Genomic DNA, 24,020 nt, shown 5'->3' with positions numbered 1-24,020 from the left:
CTGGAGACTTTTCCAGCTGATATACTCTTTTCCAGATATAAACATTCATGTGAACAGCAGAGCAAGGCTAAAAAACACATTCCATTCTGGTTACATACAGATAAGAAGATTCACACGGGGAGGTGTGTAATAAGATTCACACGGGACTAAGCAACACCTCCATTCCGGTTAGATTCACACATGTATTGGGACATAATTTTTAACCGTTTCACCACATTCCACTGCTTGGCCCAATACATGTGTTACATTATGATTCACACATGTATTGGGACATAATTTTACACCACATTCCACTGCTTGGCCCAATACATGTGTTACATTATGCTTAATTCAGTTCAATTCATTTCAGTTAATTTCAGTTCAGTCAATTCAGTGTAGTTCAATTCAGCTCAGTTCAGGTCTGTTCAGTTCAATTCAATTGTGTTCAATTCAGTTCCGTCCATTTCAATTCAATTTAGCTCAGTTCCATTTTGTTCCGTTCAATTTGATTCACTTCAGTTCCACTCAGTTCAGTTCAGTTCAATCCCATTCAATTCTGTTAACTCCGCTTCAGCTTTTTGGACATGCCCACATCCTCCGCTGTACCCCAGGCAAGGGGTTCTTCGGCAGGACTGGGATCCTCTCAAGGGTGGACAGCAGCGACCCTGGGGTTCCTCCGGTCGCCCCCCACCATTTCTCAAACAAACTGCCACGTACATGCCCACATCCATGCCATCCCGGGACGGTCGGGACCTCCACAGTTTGTTCTTCTGGTTTCTTAGTCTTTTTCCAAAACATTGTTCTGTATCAAAATCTCTCCTCAATTGCGATTGACCCTGCTCGCAGCGCCAAATGTTTTAAAAAAATTCTCAAGGTCAGGTTCGTAGGAGAGTAGTCTGACACAGAACAAACGACCAAGAGGTGAGTCTGCTAGAATATGAGCATTTTATTCCCCGCAGCGTCGCCACAACCAGGTCTCATACTTACAACGGGTCTGGCTTATACTCACTCTACATGTTACCGGAACTGGGAGCCGTCAGTTCTCGTAGAGCGGTTGCCAACAACCCACGCTCGGCGGTTAAACGCAACCCCGGAGCAGACTCATCGAACTGGAGACTTTTCCAGCTGATATACTCTTTTCCAGATATAAACATTCATGTGAACAGCAGAGCAAGGCTAAAAAACACATTCCATTCTGGTTACATACAGATAAGAAGATTCACACGGGGAGGTGTGTAATAAGATTCACACGGGACTAAGCAACACCTCTATTCCGGTTAGATTCACACATGTATTGGGACATAATTTTTAACCGTTTCACCACACTTGCTAACCATGATCCATGACTAAAATAACTTATTTATTCTTATAGTCAGTTTCCTGTCAGATAGCTAATATATCCATACCTCTTTTATGAGCTTTTATTTTCAGCAATAACCTTTGATGTGCCATCTTATCAAATGCCTTCGGGAAATTAAAGTACACTATATTCACTTGTTCCCCTCAATCCACGGAACATGTAACTTCCTCTAGGGATGCTAATAAATTGGTTAAACATTTCTCTTTCATAGAACCATGTCAGCTCTGGCTTATAGCCTTGATTGTTTCGAAGTTCCCTGAAACAACATCTTTAATAATAGTTTCTAACAGCTTCTCTACAACAGATATTAAGCTAACTGATTTGTAGTATTTAATTTCCCCACTCTTTTTGAATCAATTAGTTATAGTTGCTATTATTCCAATCAAATGGAACTTTATTTAAATCTAGGAAATTTTGGAAAATGAAAAGCAACTTTCTTATTTTTCACTTTTATTAAGGTTCTATGATGAAGTTCATCAGGTAGTTGTCAGTCCGCACTTCGAGCAACTTGCTCAGTATCGCGTCCCTGGTGATTGTAATTCTCCTCATTCCTCTGTCACATCCCCTTCCAGATTTAGATAATTCTAGAATATTACTTGCATCCTTTCTAGAAGACCGTGCAAAATACCTGCTCAATTCTTCTGCTATCTCTTCATTTTTTGCATGAGTTGCCCAGACTCACTTCCAACAGGACCAACTTGCACTTCATTCATGTTTGCTTTCAAAATATCTATAGCAAGTCTAGCTATTTTCATAATTCTAGCTAGCTTTTGCACTCTATCCTTTTGGGCTAAATTCCCTTCTAATTGCTCTGAACATTTTTTGGCATTCTGTCCAATCTTCCCATTTGCCACTCATCTTCGCACAATTACTTACGTTTTAAGTTTGATAATAACTTTCAGACTTTTTAGTTAACCATAGAATGTACATTCTATCCTCAGAATTTTTCTCTCTCTTTGGAAGGAAACTATTCTGTGCATTCTGAAGTCTTCTCAAATGTCTGCCACTGTATCGCTACTGACCCATCATAGAGACACAGAGCTATATAGCTGGAAATAAACCCTTTGATTCAACTTGTCCAGGCTGACCAGATATCCTCAACTAATCCAGTCTCATTCACCAGCATTTGACCCATATCCCTCTAAACTCTTTCTATTCCTGTACCCATACAGATGCCTTTAAAATGTTGTAATTGTACCAGCCTATACTACTTCCTCATTCCATACACACACCACCTTCTGTGTGAAAAGGTTGCCCCTTGGTCCCTTCCAAATCCTTTAACTTAATTTGCCTATTCACTTTAACCAATTCTGTACAAATCTATGTTCTGATTGGCTCCAGAATTTGCTATTCTAAGAAATAATTCTGAAAACATTGCATGAACCCCTCATCCTTTGCCCATCCAGTTTTCCAGTATATATGTAAAGTCGCCATGATTATCACCATATCTTTGAGAAGCTCCTATTACTTCTTCCTTTATACTCCATCCTACATGTGGTTACTGTTAGGGGGAATCTGCAAATGACTTCTTGTCTCTATCACTTCTTATCTCCACCCAAACCACCTCTCCACCTTGGTTTCCTGAAATTAGGCCATCACTGTCTTTTGTGACAGTTCCAACATTAATTAACAGACCTACCAGTTTACCTCTTCCTAGTTGTCTGTCCCTTCCTAAATGTCACCTACCATTCAACATTCAGATCCCAATTTATGTCACTCTGTGGCCAGGTCTCTGTGATGGCTATCAGATTAGTTTGTCTGTTTTCTTTTGAAAGTAACGTCCATTCAGATACAGAGACTTTAGTTAAGACCTTTGTTCTGTAACATGTAGCCTTAGCTGTTGATTTGCTCTTAGGTTTGCACTGTCTATTCATAGAGTCATAGAGATGTACAGCATGGAAACAGACCCTTCGGTCCAACCCATCCAAGCCGACTAGATATCCCAACCCAATCTAATCCCACCTGCCAGCACCCGGCCCATATCCCCTCAAACCCTTCCTATTCATATACCCATCCAAATGCCTCTTAAATGTTGCAAATTGTACCAGCCTCCACCACATCCTCTGGCAGCTCATTCCATACACGTACCACCTCTGTGTGGAAAAAGTTGCCCCTTAGGTCTCTTTTATATCTTTCCCCTCTCACCCTAAACCTATGCCCTCCAGTTCTGGACTCCCCAACCCCAGGGAAAAGACTTTGTCTATTTATCCTATCCATGCCCCTCATAATTTTGTAAACCTCTATAAGGTCACCCCTCAGCCTCCGACGCTCCCTTCACAACATCTTTCCGATAGGAAGGAGACCAGAATTGCACGCAATATTCCAACAGTGGCCTAACCAATGTCCTGTACAGCCGCAACATGACCTCCTAACTCCTGTACTCAATACTCTGACCAATAAAGGAAAGCATACCAAACGCCTTCTTCACTATCCTATCTACCTGTGACTCCACTTTCAAGAAGCTATGAACCTGCACTCCAAGGTCTCTTTGTTCAGCAACACTCCCTAGGACCTTCCCATTAAGTGTATAAGTCCTGATAAGATTTGCTTTCCACAAAATGCAGCACCTCACATTTATCTGAATTAAACTCCATCTGCCACTTCTCAGCCCATTGGCCGATCTGGTCCAGATCCTGTTGTAATCTGAGGTAACCCTCTTCACTGTCCACTACACTTCCAATTTTTGTGTCATCTGCAAACTTACTAACTGTACCTCTTATGTTCGCATCCAAATCATTTATGTAAATGACAAAATGTAGAGGGTCCAGCACCGACCCTTGTGGCACTCCGCTGGTCACAGGCCTCCAGTCTGAAAAACAACCCTATCAGTTCCCAAACAAGTACCTTTCTCTCTTCCTTGTCTCTGTTTTTTGATTTACTACATATTGCTTTTTGAAATGCTTACCATGCTTATTTTTTACTAATTGAATTGAAACTTTACCATTTACTGTCTTTACATTTGAATCCATGTCCCCAGTGATTTAATCTGGGGTCGCTGAACTTATGATATTATCATTAGACTATAAATCCACGGATCCAGGTAATGTCTGAGGACCAGGTTCTAATTCTCCCATGGCAGATGGTTGAATGTGAAATCACCAAAATATCTGAAAGTAACAGTCCAACAATTATCATTGTTGATTGTCAAAAAACCCATTTAGTTTACCAATGACTTTCAGGAAAGGAAAGCTGTCATCCTCATCTGGTCTGGCCTACAAATGACTCCAGATTCACAGGACCTGGTTGATTTTTAACTGCCCGCTGGGCAATAAATTCTGACCTAACCAATGATGTCACGGTGAACAATATTAAAAAAAAAGTGCTGCACTGTGCTAATTGGCAGAAAAGGCTTTTTGCTTGACGAGATCTTAGTGATGCTGAATAAATTCATCAACTTTCATGAATAAAAATAATTTTACAAAACATATTTTTAGCATCTGACAACAGGTTTCTTTTCATACAATTCATGGAATGAAGGGAGTAAGTTAAAAATCACAACAGCAAGTTATAGTCCAAAGGTTTATTGGGAAGCACTAGCATTCAGAGCACCGCTCCTTCATACGACCTGATGAAGAAGCAGCACTCCAAAAGCTAGTGCTTTCAAATTAACCTGTTGGACTATAACCTGGTGCTGTGTGATTTCTAACTTTGTCCACCTCAGTCTAACATTGGCACCTCCAAATTGAAGGGAGTAAAGCACACTTGAGTTTCAATATACCCTGCCTTCAGAACAACTGCTGAGCATATAGTACTAATTATTAAGCATGTGCGTATTAAACAAATGTAAGATATCAATCTGAAGTAATGTCAGTTTTCACAGGATTACCAACTAGCAAATATTCTTTTTATTTTCCACATTGCACCTCATTCTACTGCTGACAAAAGGCCAGCTGAATTATTTTTTCCAAAGACAACCCACAATTAAGTTTTCCCTGCTGAAGCCACATTCAACAGAAGAGAAATAACAATGGTGGAAAGTAAAAGTCATCATAGACACAGTGAGAGAACCAAGTCTGAAGTTAAATCAGAGTTTAGACAGAAAGTACGTCATTCTAACTAGTTGAAGTGGTTACCAGAGAGAGTCGTGAAAATATGTGGTGCTTGCAAAACATTTGATCAAGAGTTTTGGTAGTGATAGGGTTAGGTTTGTGTTTATAGGTCATGTTCTACCTTCAGACATTCATGAAGAAGGAGAAATCAGAAAATTTTGATGAATTGTGAGGTTGGGATGTGAATGAAGACCAACAGTTATTCAACACATGTTTCACCAGAAGCAAGTTCAGACCTGAGTCAAATTCAATTGAAGGCATATCAGGTAAGAGGAGTGAATTGGCACTCTTCTTTTCAATAACAAATATTTAAAATGCATTTATGTAATGAGGATATACCTCACCCAATTACAATACTGTTAACTAGTTTCTCAGAAACACTGAGGATCCAATTATAAGGTTTTTCTGAGTGTAAAAAAAGTAAATGCTATTATTTGCTAACTCCCACATTATATACGTGTAACATCAACTGCACACGTGCATACACTCACACACCTGCAACTCCTTAGGATGTCCTTGAGGTGCAAGGTTTTAATGTGGAACCATGGTTTGTTAGTGATGTTTTGGTTTAACAGCAGGCAAGAATATTGAAGACCTCTTTAAGCAATTGGTGTCGAGATATTTTTCTCCAATTTGTGATGTCACTGACTGTTTTGTCCCTTTTGAGTGGCAGACAGATAGCTTTCTCCCATTCTGTCATCACAAATTCATCTCCACATTCTGCTAAAAACAGCTTCTTGAAATGCAAGCTAGTTTTGTGGAAGTTATGTTTAAGCTTGCTAATTTTGGATGCTTTTCCATTTCTAGGTATGAAAATACATATAAAGGTGTAAATCTAAATAGGAGACAAATATTTCTTCACACCTGACTGGGTTCAGTGTCTTTTCCTAATATGTTAATTTTAGTTCAAACTTATTATTTCATGTTAGTTTCATGGCTTGGTCAACCTGCAGTCAGGTAATTGCAGTGGCCATTTTAAACCAGTGTTTTTCCTTTACAAAACTATTTCAATCCATGAAAGACCCAGGTATTAAAATTAGATGACAGAATACAAACATTAGTCGGACATATTTCATCACTTATGACAAAGGTCAAAATCAGCCTCTGTTGAAGAAAACCTCTCCACACTGTTTTAAAAAATTCTCAAGGTCAGGTTCGTAGGAGAGTAGTCTGACACAGAACAAACGACCAAGAGGCGAGTCTGCTAGAATATGAGCATTTTATTCCCCGCAGCGTCGCCACAACCAGGTCTCATACTTACAACGGGTCTGGCTTATACTCACTCTACATGTTACCGGAACTGGGAGCCGTCAGTTCTCGTAGAGCGGTTGCCAACAACCCACGCTCGGCGGTTAAACGTAACCCCGGAGCAGACTCCCGGGTCTGGCTTATACTCACTCTACATGTTACCGGAACTGGGAGCCGTCAGTTCTCGTAGAGCGGTTGCCAACAACCCACGCTCGGCGGTTAAACGTAACCCCGGAGCAGACTCACCGAACTGGAGACTTTTCCAGCTGATATACTCTTTTCCAGATATAAACATTCATGTGAACAGCAGAGCAAGGCTAAAAAACACATTCCATTCTGGTTACATATAGATAAGAAGATTCACACGGGGAGGTGTGTAATAAGATTCACACGGGACTAAGCAACACCTCCATTCCGGTTAGATTCACACATGTATTGGGACATAATTTTTCCACTGCTTGGCCCAATACATGTGTTACATTATGATTCACACATGTATTGGGACATAATTTTACACCACATTCCACTGCTTGGCCCAATACATGTGTTACATTATGCTTAATTCAGTTCAATTCGTTTCAGTTCAATTTGATTCACTTCAGTTCCACTCAGTTCAGTTCAGTTCAATCCCATTCAATTCTGTTAACTCCGCTTCAGCTTTTTGGACATGCCCACATCCTCCGCTGTACCCCAGGCAAGGGGTTCTTCGGCAGGACTGGGATCCTCTCAAGGGTGGACAGCAGCGACCCTGGGGTTCCTCCGGTCGCCCCCCACCATTTCTCAAACAAACTGCCACGTCATGCCACGGTCCATGCCATCCCGGGACGGTCGGGACCTCCACAGTTTGTTCTTCTGGTTTCTTAGTCTTTTTCCAAAACATTGTTCTGTATCAAAATCTCTCCTCAATTGCGAGTGACCCTGCTCGCAGCGCCAAAATGTTTTAAAAAATTCTCAAGGTCAGGTTCGTAGGAGAGTAGTCTGACACAGAACAAACGACCAAGAGGCGAGTCTGCTAGAATATGAGCATTTTATTCCCCGCTGCATCGCCACAACCAGGTCTCATACTTACAACGGGTCTGGCTTATACTCACTCTACATGTTACCGGAACTGGGAGCCGTCAGTTCTCGTAGAGCGGTTGCCAACAACCCACGCTCGGCGGTTAAACGTAACCCCGGAGCAGACTCCCGGGTCTGGCTTATACTCACTCTACATGTTACCGGAACTGGGAGCCGTCAGTTCTCGTAGAGCGGTTGCCAACAACCCACGCTCGGCGGTTAAACGTAACCCCGGAGCAGAATCACCGAACTGGAGACTTTTCCAGCTGATATACTCTTTTCCAGATATAAACATTCATGTGAACAGCAGAGCAAGGCTAAAAAACACATTCCATTCTGGTTACATACAGATAAGAAGATTCACACGGGGAGGTGTGTAATAAGATTCACACGGGACTAAGCAACACCTCCATTCCGGTTAGATTCACACATGTATTGGGACATAATTTTTCCACTGCTTGGCCCAATACATGTGTTACATTATGATTCACACATGTATTGGGACATAATTTTACACCACACACACACACAGTCTAAGATGTGTCACATTACGTTCAGCATCAAGAGAGAAGATACCTGCTTGGAGTCAAAACTCTTTATGTTGGTTAAAAGCCAAATAAATGAAACTAGCTTCAGTTTTGCATCTGCACACTCATGTGCTTTTATTCTGCAAAAGACATCATGGTGACTTACTGGCTTTTCATCTAGGGCTGCTTGTTCAATGCATCTGTGCACACAAGGCCAAAGTTATGCCAATACTAATGAATAATTATTCAAATAAGCTATTCAAGGAAAATTGAAGGCAGTCAATTCGCTGCACAATTATCCAGGCCAGCAGCTAGCCACAAAAGTTCATATTTAGGTTGGGAGTGGAAAATCAACTTATAAACACCATATTTCAAGTCTGGAAATAAATTTATAATGCAAAATGGATCTCTACACACAGATGTGTCATGAATTTAAATTTGGGTAATTGTTCACAGACAGTATTTCCATACAATGATTTCAATGTAATTTATATATGGGAGAGATTAAACAGAAGGTACTGAAGACGATTCCTTCTTTTAGTCACTAAATGTTATTAATGGGAACTGCACACACAAGCTATGTGGCTTGCTGCAGGAGAAATGGTCCTATTCAAAAATTTATTTAAGAAAGCATCAAAAATCTTTTTGCTGTTGGAAACCTTGTTCAGATGTATCTATCTCCAAAGTGGAAGTGAACTGCCTCTGCTTTCCCAGCTGTCCACTTCAGAGGTCTGAAAACAATTATAAATCTCATCTTTCAAATTCATCCTCACAGAGTTTTGTTTTAAACTTCTCTCTTTGGAACAGTGCTTTTTAATATCAACAACTTCCTTTTGTCCAGTGTTATTCTTATCTCCTTCATAACTCCTACTATTTCTCCATTCTTAACAATCCTCTTGAAAAATTGCCTATTACGTCTAAGCAGTTGAATTGCTATAAATGGGTTAAAATACACCAGACAACTCATGTCACCACAGCAATGAATATTTGCATGTCACTCTGTCAGTTGTTGGACAATGATACTGTGAAAGATTCCATTGGTGTTTATGATATCAGAGAGGGCAACATTTTAGCAACTGAGGATAGGTGGATTTTGTATTTATTTAGAAAAACTTATTTTGCTCAAAAGTCATGTAGCAGTCCTGTCTGGAAAGCCCAGATGCAAAGATCTACAAAACTACAAAGATCTTTAATCTTTAATGTCAATGGAAAGATTTCTGAAATAGTTCCAGATGATTATAGGATCTTGTTACTTTGGCTTGGGGATCGGGAGGATCTGGTTACGTGATCGAGCAGCTGGTTCCAGAAAGCCATCACGCAGGTGGAGGATCAGATGTCTGTCTAGGGGTTCAGGTACATAATTCCTTGAATTTTGTATCACAGATAGGGTGGTTAAGAAGGTGTTCAGCCCATTTGCTTTCATTGCTCAGACCTCTGAGTCTAAAAGTTGGGACGCCATGTTGCGGTTATACAGGATGTTGGTAAGGCCTCCTCTGGAATACTGGGTGCAGTTCTGGTTGCCCTGTAATGGGAAGGATATTATTAAATTGGAGGGGGTTCAGAAAAGATTTACCACAATGTTGCTGGGAATGGAAGGTTTGAGATATAAAAATTGACTGATAAGGTGGGACTTATTTTCACTGGAGCATAGGAGGTTGAAGGGTGACCTTATTGAGGTTTATAAAATCATGAGGGGCATAGATAAAGTGATTGGCCTTTTCCCTAAGGTGGGGCAAGTTCAAAACTAGGGGGCATATTTTTAAGTTAAGCGGGAAAAGATTTAAAAAGGACATAATGGGCAATTTTTTGACATAGGGACTGGTTGTGTGTGAAATGAACTGCCAGAGAAAGTAGTGGATGCAGGTATAGTTAAAGCTTTTAAAAGACATTTGGATAAATACATGAATAGAAAAGGTTTGGTGGGATATGGGCCAAACACAGGCAGGTAGGACTAGTTTAGTTTGAGAACGTGGTCGGCATGGACTAGTTTGACTAAAGAGTCTGTTTCCGTGCAGTATGATTCCCTGACTCAATAATTGACCCACTCAGTTAGTCAGTTGATCTGCATAAGTCCAAAGAGGATAGCCAACAAAATCCAAAAGACACAGACATTAGTTTGTTTAGAAGTGGCCATGAGGCTGAACTAAACTTGGTTACTTTGAAATCTGTTTGATCAGGGAGGTTGTGAGAGCTTGGTGTTATGGACCAGATCAGATCCCTTCAAAATAGTTTAACGTAGCCTAGATACTAATTTTTACTTATTTGAAAGTATAATGTCCTTATAGTGTCTATTCCTGATGCAATGCGACAGGTCAAACTGCTTGACATTAAGCAAAACAATTTATTTAAACACTTCATTTAAAATGCAATCAAAGAAAGAGGAATTTAGAATAACAACTCTATTGGAAAATTTAGAATAATAGATACAGTAACTATTACTAATTAACCGTTTCAATATAGTGACATCCCATAAACATACTCCTTGGTGAAAAAAAAGGAAAATTCAAACAGATTCTCACATGCAGTTCTTCAATCCAGGAGGAAAAAAAAACAAGAGAAAATCCAGAGACAGCAGCAGCCAGAAACATTCACTGAAGCTTTTACACCCCAATGGCTTCTGCTTAAAGCTAAACCTAAGAGCTAAACAAACTAGAAAGCCTGGTCTGTGAGAGCTGACCAAATCCAAGGTGCTTCCATTGTTCCAACTTAGGGTTTTTTTCCCTAAGGCCTCACAACCTGTTTACTTTCTGACAGACAGCTTTTCACCTCTGCCTACTACCTCCCTTCACAAAAACTAGGATGAAACAAACTCGAAAGCCACAGAATCATCACATTGGGTATTATTAGACTCATGTTAAGGGTTTGCTGACCAAGTTGGATTGGCTGCTTTCCTTGGCTACACTCAGTGGATGCACAGAAAGAAATCATAACACACTGGACACTCTTCTATAACAATAAGCGGTGGCTTGTTGAAAGACTGTCATTTGGTAAAGGATTAAGCTTCTTGCATTTGAGAACTGTAGCTCACTTCACTCTGGAGTTTGGTCACAAAGTTTTGGTTTTTTTAAGGATCCATGTACTGTTAACAATTGATGCCAGTTCAGGAATAATGTTCATATTAAGGGGTATAGATCAATACTTTGTAACTTTTTTTTTGCTTATTTCTGGGTCATAAGCACTGTCGGTAAACTCTACTTTCATTGGCCAGACTTAACTTCCGTTGTAAAAGGTGAGCTCCTTTCCTGAACCTCTGTGTTCCATGTCATGTAGATTCATGCACAGCCCCATTAGAAAAGGAATTCTCAGATTTTGACCCAGTGACAGTGAAGGAATGACTATTTCCAAGGCAGGATAGCGGGCAACTGGGAGAGGAGATGTGTTCCCAGATGATCTTGCACTTCAGAATGGTCGATGCTGCGGCTTTGGAAAGACCTGTCAAAGGAATCTTAGTGAGTTGCTGCAATGAATATTGTAGATGGAAGATACTGTGCACAAGTGGTGGAAGTAACAAATGTTTCAGTCGATGGATCTGCAACTTGCAGGACTCAAAAGGTGAATTACTTATTCACAGAATTCCCAGTCTTAGGACCTGTTCGAGCTCTTGTTACGTTTTTCATCAATGTGAATTCCCAATATGTAGATGATAGGGGAATTCAGCAATGCAATGCCTTTTGAACATCAAGGAGATGGTCATGTTTTCTTCGATTGGAGCTAGCACGTGTGTGATGTAAAATATTACTTGCTACTTTTCAGATCAAGCCTAAATATTGTCCAGGCCTTGATGAGGCCATATACACTACTTCACTAACTGAGAATGGTACTGAACTCAAAGTAAACATTAACAAACCTCCCAGTTTCAGATTTGAACATGCAAGGAAAATCCTCAACAAAGCAATTAAAGATGGTTGGTTCTAGGTGACTAACCTTCGGAACTCTTGCAGTGATATCTTGGGGTTTAGATAACTAGTCCTCTAAAACCACAATCATTTTCCGTTATGTAACTTGAATTTTGAGATTCTTGAGATCACAAATGATCAAATTGCTGACTTGATATCAAGGGCAGTTACCCTTGTATCACCTCTGGAATTCAGCTCCTTAGCACGTCTTTGGATCAAGCCTGGAACGAGGCCCGGAGCCAAATGGCCCTGGCAGAACTTCAACTAAGCATCGACTTATTCCTGACTAAGTGCCACTTGATAGCCCTGTACATGGCCACTTCCTTCACTTCACAGATGATCCATGGTAAACCTAGACAGTAGTAATTTATCTTTGAAAGTTGCCACTCAGGTGGATAGAGCTTGTAAGAAGGCCTATGGTGTATTAGCGTTCATTAGCAGAGGGATTGAATTCAAGAGTCGTGAAGTAGATATTGCAGCTGTACAGGACTTTGGTTAGGCCACATTTGGAGTACTGTGTGTAGTTCTGGTCGCCTCATTTTAGGAAAGATGTGGAAGCTTTGGAGAGGGTGCAGAGGAGATTTACCAGGATGTTGCCTGGAATGGAGAATAGGTCGTATGAGGATAGGTTGAGAGTGCTAGGCCTTTTCTCGTTGGAACGGCGAAGGATGAGGGGTGACTTGATAGAGGTTTATAAGATGATCAGAGGAATAGATAGAGTAGACAGTCAGAAACGTTTTCCCCGGGTACAACAGAGTGTTACAAGGGGACGTAAATTTAAGGTGAAGGGTGGAAGGTATAGGGGAGATGTCAGGGGTGGGTTCTTTACCCAGAGAGTGGTGGGGGCATGGAATGCGCTGCCTGTGGGAGTGGTAGAGTCAGAATCTTTGGTGACCTTTAAGCGGCAATTGGATAGGTACATGGATGGGTGCTTAAGCTAGGACAAATGTTCGGCACAACATCGTGGGCCGAAGGGCCTGTTCTGTGCTGTATTGTTCTATGTTCTATGTAATTGGATTAGTCAGAATTGCCTTGCTTTTTGTGAACAGAATGCATCCAGGCTATTCTCTGCATTGCAAGGTAGATGAAACATCTTAGCTGGTGCGTAGTTAGTTTTGGAGCACAAGTCTTCAGAACTATTGCCAAGTCCCTGAACAACTTGTAGAGTAACTGGGAATACTGAAAGAGCTTCTGATAAAACTTCTCAAATTGACTTATGCCAAAAGATCAGTTTTTGTGATTATAAAAGGAGAGTATTGCCATTGCAGAAAATCTGAAATAAAATCAAATGCTGGCAATACAAATGCAGGTCAGGCAGCCTTACAGAGAGAAACACAGAATTCATGAATCAGGTTGAGGTGACCTCCTGTCTGAACAAAGTTGACGTAATAGGTTTTGAGCAATTCAAAGGTGGGAAGACGGGGGGTTGGAGGGGAGAAGAAAAGGAAAGATCTCAGACAGGTTGGAGGGCAGGGCAGATTAAATGACCAAAGGATTAACTTTAAATTAGGCACTTTCAGCCTTCTGGACTCAACACTGAGCTCTATCATTTAGATCACAACCGCTGCTCCAATTTTGTTTCTTTCTTTATTTCACTGATGAGGTTATTTCTCATGTTTCTTTCTTAATCCCCCAGATTTACACTCAGATACCTGTTACCCAGCATTCATCAACACCTGAAACATGTGTGTTGTTCTATCTACACAGATGCTGCCTGTTCTGATGAGAATTTCCCTCAATATTACCATCCCCAGTATTTTGTTTTTGTATTAGAGTCAAACCAACTGACATTACGTCACAGCCTAATTATGGTTAAGCACAGGAAAAAAGAAATCAACATCATTTGACTCATCGACCACAGCTGTCTGGTTGTTTAATTGTTGCCAACTACTCACAGGGCACTCTGTCTGACCTCTGACATTATTAACCACCAATACAAGCGAAGTGATGAGACAGACAAAGACACAGTAACACCATGGCTGTGCTCCTTAATAACTTCAGTCCTATTGCCTTTGGGAGTCATGTCCAATAATGGTTCAAGGAAACTGGGGTCAACAATCATCTCTTATGAAGAAGCACCAATGTAGCTGTGATGAGAAGGGTATTGCTGGAATGGAAGGTAGAAGTGAACTTTTGTTCTTCAAACTGTTTTTTTCTTCAGAGAAAGTGAGTGAAGGATGTGTTATTGCTCTAATTTTGTCTATTGTACAGTGGCAGGGGTAAATGATTCTGAATTTATTCATTCGGAGAGTGTACAGTAGGATTGGGAATAATGGAGTTTGCAATGTTTTCATTGGATTTAACTGCTCAAATCGGGTGAGGAAGGGGACATAGTTCTGTCTTCAACTCCCTTGATGTATTATTGCTCATGTGTTTGAATGTATATATGTGTGTGTGTGTGTGTGTGTGTGTGTGTGTGTGTGTGTGTGTGTGTGTGTGTGTGTGTGTGTGTGCGCGCGCGCGTGTGTGTGTCTGGATGGAGATGGTGGGAGAGAGCATGAGGGTGAGCATGAGTTGGAGAGGGTGCTTTAAATGGTGCACATGACCACACCAAATCCACATGCGGCTTTTCCTGTGTTCGTACTGAGCAGCAGAGGCCACAGATCAGATACTGGATGACACTGGTGGCAGAGTAGCTCACTGGAAAACACTGCTGTCTCACTGCACCAGGGACTCGGGTTCAAGTTCAGGCATGGTCGACAGTCTGTGTGGAGTTTGCACGTTCTCCCCGTGTCTGCATGGGGTTTCACCCAGGTGCACCAGTTTCCTCCCACAAAGCAAAGATGTGCATGTTAAGGGGATTGGCCAAGCGAAACTGCCTTGTAGTGACTGGGGATGTATAGACTAGGTGGGTTAGCCATCGTAAATTGTGGGGTTGCAGGAATAGGGTGGACTTAATAGTAAGATACTAGAGAATGTTGCTGAACAAAGAGACCTTAGAGTGCAGGTTCATAGCTCCTTGAAAGTGGAGTTGCAAATAGAAAGGATAGTGAAGGCGGCGTTTGGTATGCTTTCCTTTACTGGTCAGAGTACTGAGTACAGGAGTTGGGAGGTCATGTTGCGGCTGTATAGGACACTGGTTAGGCCACTGTTGGAATATTGCATGCAATTCTGGTCTCCTTTCTATCAGAAAGATGTTGTGAAACTTGAAAGGGTTCAGAAAAGATTTACAAGGATGTTGCCAGGATTGGACGATTTGAGCTATAGGGAGAGGCTGAACAGGCTGGGGCTGTTTTCCCTGGAGTGTCGGAGGCTGAGGGGTGACCTTATAGTGGTTTACAAAATTATGAGGGGCATGGATAGGATAAATAGGCAGAGTCTTTTCCCTGGGGGTGTGGAGTTCACAACTAGAGGGCATAGGTTTAGGGTGAGAGGGGAAAGATATAAAAGAGACCTAAGGGGCAACTTTTTCTACACAGAGGGTGGTACAGGTATGGAATGAGCTGCCAGAGGAAGTGGTGGAGGCTGGTACAATTGCAACATTTAAGAGGCATTTGGATGGGTATATGAATAGGAACGGTTTGGAGGGATATGGGCTGGGTGCTGGCAGGTGGGACTAGATTGGGTTGGGATATCTGGTCGGCTTGGTCAGGTTGGACCGAAGGGTCTGTTTCCATGCTGTACATCTCTATGACTGGAAAGTTCTTCAGAGGGTCAGTGCAGGCTCAATGGGCCAAATGGCCTCTTACCGCAGGGAGAGGAATTCTACAGTAAAGGACGGTAGTAAAGTTGAACAGGAAATAAAGTGGTGACACTCTCCCAAGTAACTTGTGTGGATTTGTTATTAGAATGGAAATAATGGACAAGATCTTCCAACTGGAAAATAATCTTTGCTTAAATTGCACATCAGGACTAAGAGGAAGTCCCAATGCAGCCAACTTTGAGGAAATTATTGAAGAAGTTGAAGCTTGTGATGGACAATTAGCTGTATCGACAACCCTTCACAAAACTTCCTAACAAAGTCAGAATCTTCGAAGGGTTCCAACCATTTACCACTATAGTTGACCAGAAAACATTAGTAGAATTAAAACTTGCTGCAACTCCTGCTAAACTCCCCCATCTCCTTCCAAAAGCCAATAAGCACCCAGCACCCTCCCCAAGTCAATCTCAAAATCCCCTCCAATCCGAAAATCCCCTAGACTTAACTCTTTCCTGAACCACAAGTTATCTTGAATATCCACAGGCTAGTATATCCCACAAATACCAGCCTCGACTAGCTTCCCACTGACTCTGGCTCACTATGCCCTCAAGTGCAGTCTGACCTAGCCTGACTTGCACCCCCCTCCCCCCTCCATCCCTGCTCACCCTCAACAGACCTGTTCTGAAAGTGCCAACTGCCCTCACTGACCCATAGCCCCGAACCTAACCCAAGTGCTGACCCATTTAAAAGCCAGCTATTTACATGCCACCCTGCCCATCTGGTATCCTACCACACCTCCACCTTATCCACCAACCCAGCACCTATACTCCTCAACCACCTGGCACCCTACCCAGCCAGCACCTATACTGCTCACCCACCTGGCATTCTACTCAGCCAGCACCTATACTCCTCACGCATCTGGCATCCTACGCAGCAATCACCTATACTTCTCACCCACCTGGCACACTATTCCCAATCGTTTGCCACTCGACGCAATCACCTCTTGCCTTATGCCCCTCATCCCCCGGCAAATTAACCCATCCCCTGTCTGCTCGCTACCCTTCACCCACCTCCCACCCTACACACATACCTGACCCAAGACAGCTACATCGTTTGACACTTGTACTCCTGAAATGCCTGTCCTATTTTATATAAAATAAATCAGGTTCTAGGCTCTACTTCTGGATAGAATTAAAACGTAGGAAAATTAGGCTAAATCAATATCGAAGCCTGTTTAAACTACGCTTAAGAGTTCTCCACACAGTTCTGGTTACCATATTACCAAAGGGATATAAAGGCATTGGAGAGGATGCAGAGAAGATTTACTGGAAAGCTGCTGGAAATGGGTGGGTGTACATATTATAGAAAGATGCACAGATGGCTGAGGGGTGACCAAAGATACATTTAAAGTTATGAAAGAGTTTGAGTGAGTGGATACGGAGAGAATATTCCTTCTTGTGGAGAAGAGGCTATAACACAATCACCAAGAAATCCAAAAAGGGAATTTAGTGAAATAAAGTTTAGCAAAAAAGTGATGAGAATGTGGAACCTATTACCACAGAGTGTTGAAGCAAATAATATTGATGCAGTTAAGGGAAAGTTAAACAAAGTATGAGGAAGATGTGAGTAAATGATTATGACGATAGATTTAGAGAAATGAAATTGAGAGGGCACTCAAGTAGGACAACATTGACATAAAACAGAAGCAGAAGGCAATTTGGTCCTTTGAGCCTCCTCCACCATTCAAAATTATCATGGCTGATGATCCAACTCAACACCCTATTTCTGTATGCTCACCAAATCATTTGAATCCTTTAGCTCTAAGAACTACGTATCTTTATAACACACACACATTTCCTGAAAGTCTTCAATGTATTGGCCTCAAGAAGTTTCCTGTGGCAGAAAATTCCACAGGATTACCACCATCTGTGTGAAGAAATTCCACTCATCTCAGTCTTAAAAGGCCTGTCCCTTATTCTTGGTCTGAGGCCCCTTGTTCTGGACTCCCCAGTCATTGAGAACATACTTTCTCCGACTATCCTGTCTAATCATGTTCAATGCTGGCATGAAAAGGTCATAGAGTCATAAAGCACAGAAACAGGCTCTTCTGTCCAACTTGTCCATGCCAACCTGGTTTCCTCAACTAAACTAGTCACATTTGCCTGCTTTTGGCCCATAACTCTCTAAGCCTTTCCTATCCATGTACCTATCCAAATGGGAGTATAATTACAACATGTTAAATGTTGTAATTATACTCACCTCCACCACTTCCTCCGTCAATCCATTCCATATCCACACCATACTCTGCAGAAAAATGTTGTCCCTCAGATCCCTTTTGAATCTTTCCCCTCTCACCTTAAACCTATTCCCTCTAGTGTTGGACTCCCCTACCTTCGGGAAAAGACCTTGCTCTTCACCCTATCCATGCCCCTCATAAATCTACCAATCTGCATAAAGTCACCTCTCAGCTTCCGAGGCTCCAGGGAAAGAAAAATCCCAGCCTATTCAGCCTTTCCTATAACTCAAACCTTCCAGTCTCAGTAACATCCTTGTAAATCTTTTCTTGCATCTTTTCTGGTAATAATAACATCCTTCTTAAAGCAGGGTGATCAGAATTGTATGCAGTACTCCAAATGTGGCCTCATCAATATCTTGTACAGACATAATTTGGCATCCCAATTCTGGTACTCAGTGCTCCAATCAATGAAACCAAACATCATCTTCACCCCCCAGTCTCTCTCTAATGTAACTTCCAAAGAACTGTATACCTGTACCACTCGATCTCTGTTGGACAACTCACTTCTGGGCTCTACCATTAACTGTTTAGGTCTTACCCTGATTTGCCTTACCAAAATGCAACCCCTTACATTTATCTCAATTGGCCATTCTTTGGCCCATTGGTCCAGTTGATTAAGATCCTACTGTACTTTTAGACAATTGTCTTCACTGTCCACCATACCACTAATTTTGATGTAATCCACAAACTTAATAACTGTGCCTCCAATATTCTCATCCAAATCAATTATATAAATGATTAACAACAGTGGACCCAGCACTAATCCTTGTGGCACACCACTGGTCACAGGCCTCCAGTCTGAACAATAACCATCTACCACCACCTTCTGTCTCCTACTGTCAAGCCAGTTTCGTATCCAATTGGCTAGCATTACCTGGATTCCATTTGATCTCACCTTCCTAAACAGTCTGCCATGCTAAAGATGTAGACAACAACTGCTCTGCCTTCATCTATCTTCTTAGTCACCTCTTAAAAAAAAAACTCAATCAGGTTTATGAGACATGACTTCCTACGCACAAAGCCATGATAACTAACCCGAATCAGTCCACGCCTTTCCAATGCATGTTGATCCTGTCTCTTAGAATTAGCTCCAAAACTGACACCAGCCTCACTGGTCTGTAAAAGAAAGGCTTTTCTTTGCAACCTTTCTTAAATAATGGCACAAGATGAAGCACCCTGCCGACTTCTGGCACCTCCCCCACGGCTGCCAATGATACAAATATCTCAGCTTGGGTCCCCACAATTTCTTCCCTAGTTTCCTACAATATCCCGGGATACATTTTATTAGGCCCCGAGGATTTCTCTACCTTTATGCATTTTAAGACCTCCACCACAACCTCTTCTGTAATGTGGACACTTTAAGGCATCACCATTTATTTCCCCAAGTTTCCTAGTTTCCTTCTGTACAGTAAATACTGATGTGAAATATTCATTATGGATTTCACCCATCTCCTGTGGTTCCACACAAAGAATGTCTCACTAATCTGTAAAGGACCCTATTCTCTCCCTAGTTACTATATTGCCCTTAAAATAGTTGTAGAATCTCTTTGGATTTTCCTTTATCCTATCTGCCAAAGCTATTTCATGTCCCCTTTTTTGCCCTCCTGAATCCCCTCTGTTCTCAAGGGATTCATTTGATTTTGGTTGTCTATACCTGACATAGGCTTCTTTTTTCTTGACTAGAGCCTCAATACCTCTAGTCACCCAGCGTTCCCTACTACTGCCAGCCTTGACTTGCGCGTTAACAGGGACATGCTGTCCCTGAAGTTTCATTCACTTTTCAAAGCCTCCCAACTTGCCAGATGTTCCTTTAAATGCAAACTGACTCTACCAGTCAACTTTTGAAAGTTCCTGTTGGTTACCACCAAAAGTGGCCTTGTCCCAATGTAGAACTTTAATTTGTGCACTAGACTATCCTTTTCCAGAACCATTTTAAAACTAACAGAATTACCATCATTGGTTCCAAAGTGTTTCCCCACTCACAGTTCAGGCACTTGCCCTGCCTTATTTCCCAAGAGGAGGTCGAGTTGAATCGCCTGTTCTGTGCTGTATATCCTTTGTAATACATTTATAGAATATTCTCAAAGCTGTTACGCAAGGTGCAAAATTATTTTAAAATGCCTCCAGTATACTTCACCATAATTTAATTGGCAGTTTGAGACTCATTGTATGACCTTTTGAACTTTGAACACGAAACAAAGTTTCATTACTGTTTTTAAGAACAAGAACAATCATTTTCTTCCAGCAGTCAATCTGCTCCAAGCAATAGTGCTCGCACAGTGGATTTACCACAAAGCAAGGATACCATGGCTGCTGCCATAGTATATAAGCACAGGAGTATGCAATTCAGTTCTCCACCTTGTTCAGCCATTCACTGAGATCAAGGCTAGTGTGCAACCTAACTTCATATACTCAGTGTTACTTCATATTCCTTAACTCCAATTCACAAAAATCCATCAATCTCAGATTTAAAATTAACACAGGTTCTTTCTTGACAACTGTTTATTGAAGAGAGTTCTAAACTCTTCCTCTTCTTTTCATCCTCATTTCATTCTAAAAACTTCTTTATACTTTACCCTTCTAGTGCTAGACTACTCAAGCAGAGGAATTGTTGTTACCAAACTATTCATGTCTGTTCTCATAAATATCTTACAAAACTTCGATCAAATAACCTTTCAGTTTTCTAAATTCCAGGGACTATCACTCTACTTTGTTAGCTCTTCCCTCAGAGTTTAACCCTTGGAGTCCCAGGTGCAAATATTCCTGTGTGTAGCTGCTGAAGCATGATTCCTGCTCCCTTGTATCCTAACCCTCGAGATGTAAAGTCACCATTGCATTAAATGTTTTGATGATTTTCTCTGCATGTTTAATGATCCATGATCCGGACTTCCAATGTTTCAAAGTTCCATCACATTTTTCACCTGGTTTGATACGTACTTGTTGATGGAATTCCTTACTACTCATACATGTGGTAGCATTATTGTCAGCAGCCTTACATATATTCCAAAAAAGTCCAACCTCTCAGAAAAGCCAGTCACAAAACTTTCCTGAAGGACAAGAACATGTCATTCTATTGAGGAAAACAGCTTTTGTCATGTCTCTACTCTGTTGTTGGGACCAATCCTGAGTATTATAATATTGGTCAGTGGAGGTAGCTTGAAATGTTCCAATCGCATTAAAAGTCTGGGTCCTGACAACCATCACAGCAATGGGTATGAGTGTTCTCAAGCTAAATTCTATACAGACACAAACATCTTCAGTAAGAGGTATACTCTGCTGACCAAGGTAGATCTATTCAGAAAAGGTCAAATATTGGTGCCTATAAGTTAAATTTTTGGATGCTAGATGGGGTATGAGCGGGTATCAGCAATCAAGTGTGGAAGCACAGACTTCTGTACCGTATCAATCTCAAATACCATATCAGCCCATTGTAATAGCCATTTGGCACAGTATGATTAGAAGTGGAAGTTTTACAGCTGCCAGCAGCAACAGTATTGTGATTACAGATTTTTGCAAAAGGAATCCTGCATGAAATATCACTAAAACAAGCTAATGCAGAAAACGGAACACGTTAGTCAACTAATAAATCAAATTACACCATGCTTCACATACCTGTCAATTACAAGTTTAAGAATCAAAGCATACAAACAAGAGGCATGGGTTGCTTTTTGAGTTGAGTTTACAGAACAATAGAGGATACAAATATGTGGAAGTCATCTATAAAAATCAAACTAAAATTGGGGGGTTAATGAGGCGCACACCTCATCGTGGCCTCATAAAACATCAAACTTTTGGCATTGCAGAATTGAGCGCAAGGTGATGCCAGCCATCTGACTCTCTTGATAAATGCTAAGATGCACGTATATATTAAAAATCACTTTCATTATTTGAAAACTGGATTTTCTTGTGCATAAATTTCAAATTCATGAAAAGAATTCATATTACATTCAGCATTCATATTTCATGAATTATCAAAGATATCCTTGATAACCAGTCCCAAAGCTTTGGCAGCACAATGCTCCATGAAATTCCAATATAAAACTAGAAACACAGAAACATAGAGAGCAGGAGTTTGCCATAGGTCCCTTCAAGCCTGCTCTGCCATTCAATATGATCATGGCTGATCACTCGGTATCCTGCTCCCACTTTCTCATAATGCCCATTGTCTCATCAGGGCTATGAACTATATATGGAGAAAGTGAGGACTGCAGATGCTGGAGATCAGAGCTGAAAATGTGTTGCTGGAAAAGCGCAGCAGATCAGGCAGCATCCAAGGAGCAGGAGAATTGACGTTTCGGTCCTGAAGAAGGGCTCATGCCCGAAACGTCGATTCTCCTGCTCCTTGGATGCTGCCTGACCTGCTGCGCTTTTCCAGCAACACATTTTCAGCTATGAAATATATATACCTCCTTCCCAAAAATATTCAACAATTTACTCTCAAACATTGTCTGTGATATAGAATTCCACAGTTCACCATGGCCTGGGTGAAGACATTTTTTCTCCTCTCACCTTAAGTGGCCTATTCTGATTTTTTTAAACTGTGACTCCTGGTTCTGGACTTCTTGCTAGTTGGGAGCCCCACTCCCAATCTTCTAAACTCCATGATATACGTCTGATTCCATCTCTCTACAAATTCCTAGGCCTGCTACCCTAGGAATCATGACAGTAAATTGTCCTTGCATTCATTCCATGGCCATAACATCATTCTTCAGACAAGACAACAAAAACTGCACACAGCACTCCAGGAGTGGTATCACCAAGGCTCTGTACAATTGCAGCAAGTCATCCCTGCTCCTGTACTCAAATCTTCTCGCTTTGAGGACTAACATACTGTTTGCCTCATTCACCATTACTTTCAGCAAGGGCACCCAGATGTCATTGCATGTCCTCTTTTCTCAATCTATCACCATTCAGATAACGATCTGCCTTCTGGTTTTGGCTACCAAAATGGATAACCTCCCATTAATCCACATTATACAACAGCTGCCAAGCATTTGCCCACTGCTACAGTTTGGCCATCTTTTCTATTTTGTATTTGTGCCAGACTGAACCTTCCAAATGATTGTTAGTGTTCTCCTTCACAAAAATACAGGGGAACTGACAGCTATCATCCCAGACCATTAACCTTTTGAATGTATTTATCTGCAAGACTGGGAAAAGTCATTTCTGAATTTCGGCAACTATTTGGAATAGCAGATACTAATTAAAAGGGGTTTTCTGTAGCTTCCAACTAAAGACAGAAATTATCAGTAAGTAAATAAGGATTGGGAACTTTTCATAATTATTCCAATGAAACATTTAAAATTAGGTACAGATCAAAATTGAGCTTGTATACAGTTCTAAATTTTTTGCTTTGTTGAGGCATTTAGTTGCCCAATTGTTAAATCTGTGAAAGCTATAAGTAAATCATACTTAAATGCTAAGTATTCAATCAGATCCATGAGAATGACATAGCTTTCAACATAGGACTGTGAGAAAAACTCCATTCTTTTGGTTCTACTTGTGCTGTAACTAGTTCAACTGAAAACATCTAATTTACAGTCTGAAACACAGACTTCTTTTCGAGGAGAAAGAACATAAGCTAGTCACTTTGTAATTTGCTCTTTGAAATTTCTGTTTGAACTGAGGTCAATTTATGTACTAGTATCTGGGAGCAATCAACAACAGTTCATTTTGTTCAAGTGCAGTATGTAAAGCATGGTAAATTATTTCCCAAAATGATTCCTAAGAGTATATCAAAGCGTTTATGAAGAGTTCCTTGGAGTTATTTTGTGAACCTGCACAAACATAATGGAACATACCTGATAGCATCTGGGTGGAGATTTGAAAGCTTGCCCTTAATCTTATCTAGTTGAAACCTTTGAAACAGCTGCAAAAGGTGCAGGCAAAGAGACAATTCTCATCTGTGCTAATCTTGCCCTAAGGCAAATGAGAAAAATGCCTAACGTGTGCAACTAGTTAATAGCCAA

The 24,020-nt window shown here is 41.1% G+C and overlaps 1 protein-coding gene and 1 long non-coding RNA gene across 6 annotated transcripts in view; one reads left to right on the top strand and one right to left on the bottom strand.

Annotated features, from left to right (window-relative positions):
• Window positions 1-24,020, bottom strand: part of znf385b (zinc finger protein 385B) — a 433,921-nt gene that overhangs the window by 236,354 nt on the left and 173,547 nt on the right. The window lies entirely within an intron of this gene.
• Window positions 14,096-24,020, top strand: part of LOC148149606 (uncharacterized) — a 74,858-nt gene continuing 64,933 nt past the window's right edge. Inside the window, exon 1 of the long non-coding RNA XR_015757661.1 lies at window positions 14,096-14,234. This is a non-coding gene — a long non-coding RNA (uncharacterized LOC148149606). The remainder of the gene's footprint in view (window positions 14,235-24,020) is intronic.

The sequence above is a fragment of the Chiloscyllium plagiosum genome, unplaced genomic scaffold (genome assembly GCF_037043375.1).
Source record: "Chiloscyllium plagiosum isolate Xiang-an unplaced genomic scaffold, Cpla_swu_hap1 HiC_scaffold_7, whole genome shotgun sequence".
Classification (NCBI taxonomy): domain Eukaryota; kingdom Metazoa; phylum Chordata; class Chondrichthyes; order Orectolobiformes; family Hemiscylliidae; genus Chiloscyllium; species Chiloscyllium plagiosum.
The sequence above is the reverse complement of the archived record's forward strand: the minus strand, read 5'-3'. Positions and strand labels throughout refer to the sequence as shown.